General features: G+C 40.2%; 1 long non-coding RNA gene across 1 annotated transcript in view; it reads left to right on the top strand.

The window, feature by feature from the left end:
- The window catches only part of LOC138146957 (uncharacterized), an 18,952-nt gene extending 14,966 nt beyond the window's left edge, over nt 1-3,986 (top strand). The window contains exon 3 of the long non-coding RNA XR_011164674.1: nt 2,866-3,986. This is a non-coding gene — a long non-coding RNA (uncharacterized lncRNA). The remainder of the gene's footprint in view (nt 1-2,865) is intronic.
- Nucleotides 3,987-10,281: the final 6,295 nt, after the last annotated feature.

Genomic DNA, 10,281 nt, shown 5'->3' with positions numbered 1-10,281 from the left:
TTAGCCTAGGGGCAGGGAAGATCTTCCAAATTTGCATTCCCATTACAGATACTTACTAGTTGTGTGACTCTGAGCAAGTCACTTAACCCCAATTACCTCAAAACAAAACCCTGGCAAGAGCCCAATGGCACACAAAAATCTAGGACTGTAATTGTGGAGGAATCAGTAGCTGAGTTGAGGATGCCAATGATTTTCTTGTGAAGATTTACTAATCCCTCCACTAGAGAGTGTTGATGGTGCCAGCACTGGGATCACCTACCACTCTGAGGTGCTGGGCTGAATTGAGGCATATATCCTGGAACTCTATCCTAGAACTTTATCCTAAAATTCTTGTGTTCCCAACTACTATTTGCAGGTTGCTTGATTTTAGGGAAAGCTATGGGCAGATATTTTATCCAATGTTGTCTTGTTCTTTTATTTGGTTCTATGCTGAAAGTAAAAAACACTGTATACAGTTAATCAAATTCATATAAATGACCATTATATCAAGGCTAGGAATAAATAAAACATAGCAGATTCAAGAACAAAGAAAAGCATTTCAGGAGGTAGGAGCTCAGAGCTATTCTGATTGGGTAAATCTACATCAACCATACCTCTTAGACTAATGAGATGAGCTCAGCTACCCAGAGGAGGGTAGACTTAGGGGATAAAATGCTATCTACTCTCTGAGGATCATAGAGAGCATGGCACTCAATCTAGAGAGTATCTGAGAGAGCTTGGGACTTCCTAGGGCCCAGCTCTTTCAATAAATAAGGTTGGATGCTAGCTACACTATCTGGTGACTAAAAATGTGCCTGTAATTTCATCAATCTGGACAATCCCACCAATGGTGCAGAAAGAAACTTTCTCTTTTTGTATGGTTCTTGTACAAGTCTTCCAGAGTGTTGCTAGGGGGTCTAGCTCGAGGTCTTTTCTATTAGATGTGAGTGCCTATCCAGTAAACATGTTTTTCCATCTGTCATAAATCATTCTTGGCAGTGGAGTCAAGATGGCGGAGTAGAAACAGGACTAGCGGGGGGCTCTGGCTTCCACCTCCTCCAATTCATGTAAAAGGTGACTCTGAAGAAACTTTAGAACTACAGAACCCACAAAATTGCACAGAGAAGCTAACCTTCTGCTGAGGACAGCCTGGCAGGCCAGCAGGAAGTGGCCAGCACAGCTCTCTGGGAGCCGACCCAGCCCCACAGAGCCGGAGGTTTTAGCCTCAGGGCAGGCCTGACCATCCACTGGCTGGAGGGACTTCAGATCACCAGCAGATGTGGCAGTTTCCAGAATTATCAACCCACAGATACTAAAGACAGAGTGAAAGGTCAGTGCAGTGTGGACTTTGGAATCCAGCAGTTCGGGAGTGTGGTAGGCCTCTGCCCCCAGGGCGAGAAGCGGCTGAGGAATGGCGGCTGCATCAGCTTCTGACCTGCAGATTGTAGGGGGACAAAGTGACCAGTTTGAGGGCTAATTGCTCTTGCTTTAACTTGCTTGAATCTGGATTGTGGTCTAGGGTAGAGGTCCTGGGGTGTGTGACCAGCTTGCCAGAGCATGTGGAGGCTTCAGAGAGGGCACCCAATTAATACCTTCGGCAGCTGAGAAAACCCCAGCAGTTGGGATAAAGCTCCCCTGTCTGGTAGCCTAGAAATCATCCTTCAAGAAATCCTCAAGGAAAATTGCCCTGATGTTTTAGAACCAGAGGGCAAAATAGAGGTTGAAAGAATCCACTGACAACCTCCTGAAAAAGATCCCAAAAAGAAAACTCCTAGGAATAATACAGCCATGTTCCAGAATTTCCAGATCAAGGAGAAAATATTACAGGCAGCCAGGAAGAAACAATTTGAATATTGTGGAAACACAATCAGGATAACACAGGATCTGGCAGCTTCCACACTGAGGAATCGAAGGGCTTGGAATATGATATTCCAGAGGTCAAAGGAGCTGGGATTAAAATCAAGAATCACCTACCCAGCAAAACTGAGTATCATCTTTCAGAAGAAAATATGGTCATTCAGTGGAATAGAGGACTTTCAAGCATTCTTGATGAAAAAACCAGAGTTGAGTAGAAAATTTGACATTCAGATACAAGAAGCAAGAGAAGCATGAGAAGGTAGACAGGGAAAAGAAATCATAAGGAACTTATCAAAGCTGAACTATTTATATCCCTACATGGAAAAACGATAATTGTGACTGATGAAACTTTTCTCAGTATGAGAATAGTTGAAGGGAATAGAAATGTGTGTGTATACACACACACACACACACACATACATAGTCTGTACAGGAGAGTATATGGGCATATGAATACACATGTGAATGTGTGTATATATGTGTACAGGCATACATAGAGAGCACAGGACCAATTTAATAAGAAGGTATGACACTTAAAAGGTGAAATTAAGAGGTGAGAGAGTAATATAATGAGGAATTCGAGAGAGACAGAATGGGGTAAACTATCTCATAAAGAAGAGGCAAGGGAAAATGGTTACAATGGAGGGGAAGAACAGGAAGGCAAAAGGGAATGGGTCAACCTTATTCTCATTGAATTTGGCTTAGGGAGGGAATGACATACACACTAAACAGGGTATCTCACCCTACAGGAGAGTAGGGGGGAAGGGGATGAGAGGGGGGATGATGGAAGGGAGGGCAGGCTGCAGGGGAGGGAAGTTGGAAGCACCCACTTTTGAAAAGGGACAGGATCAAAGTAGAGAAAAGAACAAGAGGAAGGTGGGATAGGAGGGAGGGAAATATAGTCAGTCTTTTACAATATAACCACTATGGAAATGTTTTGCATAGCTACACATGTACAACCTATATTGAATTGCTTATCTTCCCAGTAAGGGTGGGTAACAAAGTCATCAACCTCACTCTCTCTTTCAGAGTCATCAAAGTCCAGTGGCAGAACAAAAGTCGAAATGACTGGAGATGGTCTGGGATGAAGTGGATGACCTTGGGATCTTCAATGTCTGACCAAGCTCTAAGTACTCCACAGCACTTGCTTCAGCCACCTTCATGGTCATTGGAACAAATTGTTCTCACCCACCCATTGCACTGGAGGAAGTCTTCACATGCTTTGGGTAGGCATCCCCCTAACTCACTGATGGGTTAGAAGCCTGTCAGTTACCCTCAACCTGACTTAACCTGTCTACCAAGACAGTTTTAATGGTTGCTGTTCATGCTACAGCTTCTTGGAGTGACAAATGAGAACTGGGTGACAAATGCACACCAAAGGTAGATGACAAGCCCTCACATCGGAGGGGCTAGTCCCCATGAACACTCCATATACCCCATATTCCAACATATATATGTATATACACATAGATACATGTGTATGCATCTATGTATGCATATGTGAATATACCAATATGTATATTAATGGATCAGTGCTACAAGTTCTCCATTGAACTACATAGCATAATCTAGACAATAGGCATTCATCATCTCTTTTGTTTTACCTGGATGAATTATTAAGCTAAATTCTTCTGACAAGTGGTGCAGTGGATAGAGTGCTAGACCAAGAGTTGGGAAGATCTGAGTTCAAATCTGACCTCAGACAATTACTAGCTATGTGACCCTGACAAGTCATTTAGATCCTCTCAGCCTTAGTTTCCTCATCCATAAAATGGGAAAAATAATATCACCTACCTGCTAGGGACATTGTGAGGATTAAATGAGATAATAATTGTAAAGCATATTTAACTATGTAAAGCATAAGTAACTATAGAGATATGATTTGTTATAGCATATTGTTTATGAAAGTCTGCCTAGTCCTTTCTCATATTTTCATCTAGGAGAGCCTCAATACATGTATAGATTATTTTTCAAAGATGATGTAGGTCCAAAAAAGTAGGTATATGGATCAGTAGTCACTAGTGTCCTTCAAATCACTTTCTCTTAATAATAATAGTGTCCATGATTTCCTGCCCTCTCCCCAATCTTTTGCTATCTTTCCCTTCTTCAGATATAAAAATTATGAATGTAGGGGCAGCTAGGTGGCACAGTGACTAAGAGTGCTGGCCCTGGCATCAGGAGACCTGGGATCAGTTCCGGCCTCAGATGCTTGGCACCCACACAAAATGATAACTGGCCATGTAACCTTGAGCAAGTTACTTAACCCCAATTGCTTAAAAAAAAATTATAAATGTAGAACTGGAAAGGAAGTCATAGGTCATCCAATCTAAGCCCCTCACTCTACAGATAATTAAAGTAGGGCCCTGTATCAGCAATGCCATATTCACAATGCCTATAGAGATTACAAATATGCTGATATAATTATCCATTACAAAATACGTCATGTTTGCCATATGAGGAAATAAACTAGAAAATTTATTAAGATACCAAAAGACTGAGTCCCAAAACCAGAAAGTGAAAGCCATCAGAGTAGTTATGATATTGGCACAGGTAGATAAAGTAGAAAGCACCCACATTCTCAAGCCTTTAAAACAGAACAGGCTACCTCAGGCAAAGGTCCTCCTCTCCCCACTCACAGCAACCACCCAGCGTCCTGGAAGCGCGCTCCCAGCAGCTCCGGCCCCTGGCAGTCCTCAGCAGGAGCCCTTAGCAGAAAGTCCTTAGCAGTCCTAACTCAAAAAGGGCTTCGCGCTGCCACTGCCTCTGCTGCTGTCGCCGTCACCACCACCGCCAGCCAACGCAGGAACGCTAGCTTGGCTTCCGCTTCCTCTTGCTCCGCCCCTTCCTGCTACATCAGCAAGTCCAACGGGGCATGGAAGATCTTTAAATCCCATAACCCTTACAGGCCCAGAGACATTACAGGACTTGCTTTAGGTCACCCAGTAGTAAATTGGCAGGTTGGAATTTGAATTTAGTTGCTGTTCCTCCAAATCCAGTGCTCTTCCTACCACACCATGAAATAGGCCCTCGATGCCCTCAAAATGTTATCCCTTCCATCACAGACCTCATCTGTGCATAATTAACTCTGTTCAGTCACTTTTCTTGGCTTCATTTTCTTTAGTTTTACTTCCTTTTCCTCCTCATATAGCATGCCAGGGAATGAGAAGTTAGAATTTGGATGTGTTAGATCCACCATCATTATTTTTTGTGGGGAGGGCAACTGGGGTTAAGTGATTTGCCCAAGGTCACACAGCTAGTTTTTGTGTTAAGTATCTAAGGCCGGATTTGAACTCAGGTCCTCTTGACTGCAGGGCTGGTGCTCTATTCACTGCACCCCCCCCACCATAATTATTAAAGAAAACGCTTTGTTATAGAAATCTTATCACATTCTTCTGGTCTTTTGCCTGTCTTCCACTTGGTTTCATTGTGAAATGCTCTTAATTTGCTCTGTTTTAATCAAGTCTTAAATTGAGCATTCTACAATTCATTTATCCCTTACCTGCTTTTCCCTTTTTCATAATATTGCTCATAATCTTTGACCATTCTCCTCCATAAGATTTTGCAAATTAGTTTGTATTCTAAATTAATGTTGACCTTGGATGTTACGTCTTTCCATGTGGAGAAGAGATCAAGTATCTGCTGTCTGAGGCAATTTTATCTTCCTCATGGTAGCGATTGCTTTATTTCAGTTAAACATCTGTAGGAAACGATTATGCAATTCAATTAATTCAAACAAACATTTGTTGAGAATCCACTATGTGCCAGGTATTAATGGTAGGTGCTGAGAATATAAATAAAATGAAAACAAAGCATTCCTCCCCTCAAGCAGTTAATGTTCTGCTGGGAAAGAAGAAGACAACATGTACACTGATAAGGAGGTAGCATATTACAGTAGAAATAACCTTGGTTTTAAAGTCAAAGGACCTAAGTTCAAATTCTGGTTCTACCACATCATGCCTAGTAACTTTAAACAAATGACTTGACCTCTCTGGGCCTCAGTTTCCCAGTCTCTAAAATGAAAAGTTAGATAAAATGACCTCTAAGGTTCCTTCTGGTTCTAAATCTATAATCCTATAAAATAAACACAAAATTTTTTACACTAATGTTTATTCATTTATCCATTTCCCATTTTTCAGAGTCAGTAGTTTTTTAAATAGGTCAAGTAGGAGCTGTTTTAAATGTATGTCATATTATCTTCTCACACTGATCCTTTTTTCTTATTGTTTATTTTTAAATTTGTTCTAGAAAGGTCAGTGCTCTAAATCATGCAGACAGGTGATTTGGAAATGACTTTCAATTCAGTAACCCACCACTTCCTGGTATGATGTAGTCGATTTCATTTTGCTATACCCTCTGCTCCATCCTAGGTCTTCTACAAGCTTTTGGCTCCTTTGATTGATTTCTTGATACTGAACTATGTTTTCTTGAATATTTTTTTCACCATCCTGCCTTATGCCCACTTTTCCATTGAAGTTATTAGGTACTAAAGTATATGTTGACTAATTGAGAGGATGTCATTGACTTCTTGTAGAACTTTTCTACCTTCACATTCTCTGAAACAGATGTTTTGATGTGTGAGCTCTAGTGATCTTCATAGTACTTTTCATATGCCAAACACCCCCACAAAATGACGTTTTTTGTTGTCTTTAGACATGTGATCAAATCAAATTCTGCCAACTTCTTTATACTCTTCCAAGAAAACCTGTGAGCCATCATTCCACTTAGTTACAGCTTCCCTATATTTTCTGGTTTTATTTATAGCATAAATGTCAAAATTTATATCATTTATTTCCTCCAATAGAATGTAAACTTACTGGTCATTGGACAGAATCTCACATTTTTAATACCAACAGTTAAAGTAATGGTTATAGATAGCTTAAAAACTGATTTGTAGAACTCTCTATTCCCTTTTCTGCTATTCTTCCACCATCCCTGCAAAAGCAAAGGGAGAGAAAGACAAAGATGAGGCCCATTTTGTATTTTTTTGTGTGTTTGCCCAGTTAGCCTACTGGTGTGGAGCTTCTCAGTACTTGGCTAGGCTGATTCTTGGATAGCAGAAAGTCTGTAGCCAGCATAAGTGAATCTTTTTCACCAGGAAGGAACCCATCAGAGTCACTTCCATACCAGGGTGAGATATTAGAGTAAGAATTTTATGAAAACATGGGATTCTTGTAAAGATCAAATGAGAATACATGTGAAGATATTTTTAAAATTGTGTAGTACTGTGTATGGCATTATTAAAATTATTAACTAAGTATCTGACTGCTATCTGTTTGTACTCAAAGATAAGAGAATGTACCTCCTACTTGAAGTTAATACCTGCCTTTACTTGTTTCCATTGGAGTTTTCCATCTCAACCTAACGTACTGCACATGTAACTGAACAGCATCTGTTCTACCTAGAGTTCAGTGAAAAAGTGACACAACATCGATTCCTTGTTTAACAAGTATTCACTCTGGACTGGCTGTGGAGGTGGGAAAATATGGAAATGGCCTACAACCTTTGTTGTTCCTGAACTTCAGACTGGACTAAAAATCCCAAAGTCTGACTCCAGCAGGCTTAATCCCAAAGCAAGTTGGGGCCACGCACTAAGTAAAAGATCAAAACAAGAGACAAAGAAATGTTTACATTCTAATCCTTTATCTGCCCCTACTTTCTGAGATGCAGCTGGCTCATTTATAAAATGGAAAGAACTCATATCTCTCTGAAGAACAAGTCATAGTTTAAGCTATATGGATGTTACTAACCACTAATCTCAATTCTTCCCTCTTCCATGACTCCTCCACTAATCACCATACTATATTAGAAACCAAAAAGACTTTTAAAAACACTTAAAAGGCTTTACTCTGATCTAATGATCTTTGAATGGCTAACTATGTAGGAATAGACTCTATCCAGATTAAATGTTCCTTTAAATACACACATATTCAAAAATCCAAGACAAAAAAAAAAAAGGTTTATGCAGTGGGGGGATGAAGGCAAGAAGTACAAATTCCACCAAGATTTTATGGAGCTCCCCTATATTGGGTAAATGAACTGATAGGGCATACAACTTTACTCTTCTCATTGAAAACATTTTCTTTTTAACTATCAGGTTTTTATTCTTAAAATTCTAGTGGTCTTATATGAAGCAACTCTAGAATGGTGTAGCAAGCACTGAATTTAGAGTTTTGGGGTTTGAGGTCTGGCTTTGCCACCAAGTATCTAAGTGACTTTGTACAATTTATATTTTTCTGAGCCTCAGTTTCCTGATACATAAAATAGAAATAATATCTAGCTCTCAACGTTGTTGTGAGGATCTACTTCTTGTTGTTTGTCTTTGGATGAGGACCCATGACATCAGGAAGTTGATGTCATGATCTGCAAGTGAATTGGATTCAAGTGAGGGAGAGCTGTGGAAATTCACCAGCCTCACTTTCTCCTCTGGAACTATCTGGGTCCAGTGGCAAGATGAGGCCAGATGCAGTGAGAGACCTTGGCCTTTTCCCAAGACTCAGTTGGACTGAGGCAATGGCCATTGAGTGATTAAGGCTAGGTAATAAATGAGCCAAGAAATGGCCCCTTTTACCTAATAAAAACAAAATTAATCTGGAAGGGGAAGACCCTCAGCGTTTCTAACCAAAATGGAAACAGTTGTTATTTATATTTACTCTGAGTCATCAGGACCCAGACAGTGACCAGGTGGTGCTTGGGCTAGGATCTATGGTTAGCCAATCAAGGAAAGGAATGGACAGGAGAGGATAAGAGAGATGAGGAGAGGATCAAATTATGTTTAATATATATATATATATATATATATATATATAATATTGTAAATGTACGGTAATACTATTATAGAGAGGTAGCCGGGACATAAAGAAGACAGATTCAAGTCTTGCCTCTGACACATACTAGCTGTGTGACCATGGGAAGGTCACCTAACCTCTCTGTTCCCCTAGGAAAATTTGTAAAACTATAAATAGCAATGGAGTTGCTGATCTGCATCAGTGGAAATAATTTCAACACCCAGAATTACTTTGAATGTGGAAATCATAGATCCAGACCTTACCCCTTCTAAAAAAAAATTATTTTCATAGACCATAGCCACCTAGATGGATTCATCAAATTGGTTCCCAAAAGTCATTATCAGGTCAGGAGGCTCAGAACATGTCCAGAGGAAGAAAGCATAAGCAAGTTCCCCAAAGGGTAGGATTCTATCTTCTATTTTTTTAAGTCCTAGCTCTGCAGTCAGCCAGCTATGTGCCCTTGTACAAATTATTCTCTCTGAGCCAGTTTCCTCATTTGTAAAAAACAAACAACAAAAAAAAGAGTACCTCCCTCTCTAAGTTATTGTGAGGATCAAATGAAACATTTTGGATACTGTTTTACAAATAGCTTGACAAATGTTTAATAACATATTAATCCATCTGAAATATGAAGCATTTCTTTCCAGGAAAGCTCTGCCACTAACTTTCTTTATGACCTTGGGTATGTCATTTAACTTCTTGGGGGACTTGGTTTCCTCATCTATCAAAGGAGGGCATTAGATAAGATGAGCTCCAAGTTCCCTGTCAGTTCTATCATTCAGTGACTTCTGACTTCCTTCTCTTGGTCCCTTCCCTTGTCCTGACCTGCTTAAATATAGCCTGAACACAGGGAACCACTAGCATCTTGAAGAGTCAGACTCCTACAGATAAGCAGGTTCTCAAGTCACAAATGCTAAATGAGTTTTAATTTTAAAAGCCTCCTGCTTTTGCTCAACAACCCATCTTCTATCTAAACAAATTTGAAGGTGCTTAAGATTTGTTTTGATTTTTCTCCTATGATCAAGGTTTGCTTTTTCTTCCAAAAAGAAAAATAAACATGAAGAAGTACATACACCCTTTATCCAAGCAAAGCTTCCAGAAAAACCAACCCATTTACAAACTGTTGAATACGAGAGGAAATGCACAAATCATGCAGGCCAGCAAAATAAATACTAAGTCCAGCAATAGAGCTGAGCTTGTCCTAACAGCTAGAGGCTGGTGGCTCTGGGTTGCTTTGGTCCTACCTTTAAAAACCCATTCACTCTATACAGTGATATAAGAGCACAGATGGATTGTGGGTGCACAGGGCAGGAAGCCCTTGGTCGTGATCTTCAAAGGTCTGGAGGCAATCTGAAGCAGGAGCGTTGCTGTGAAATGTCTTTATGTCCACAATCCTCTTCTTCTCCTGGCTCAGTAGAACCTAAGTATGTTACCCTTGAGGATAACCTGCCAAGACCCCTTGTTTAATCAAGGATATTCATCTGTCATGGGAAAACCACTCCTGGTGAGGCAGGGGAGGAAGACCTTGCCCTGGGCTCTCTCATGAGATGCCATTTCCTGTGCTTTTTATAGAGAAAAATAAATACATTGAGTCATATCTAATACCCAGGAGTGTGTGTACACATTTATACAACTTATATATGTATATATAGTGCTTATG

Source organism: Petaurus breviceps, unplaced genomic scaffold (assembly GCF_028583685.1).
Source record: "Petaurus breviceps papuanus isolate PSGF00001 unplaced genomic scaffold, PetGlider_PUasm1.0 90775, whole genome shotgun sequence".
Taxonomy (NCBI): Eukaryota; Metazoa; Chordata; class Mammalia; order Diprotodontia; family Petauridae; genus Petaurus; species Petaurus breviceps.
Note: the sequence above shows the minus strand (reverse complement) of the source record. Positions and strands in the feature narration are given on the sequence as shown.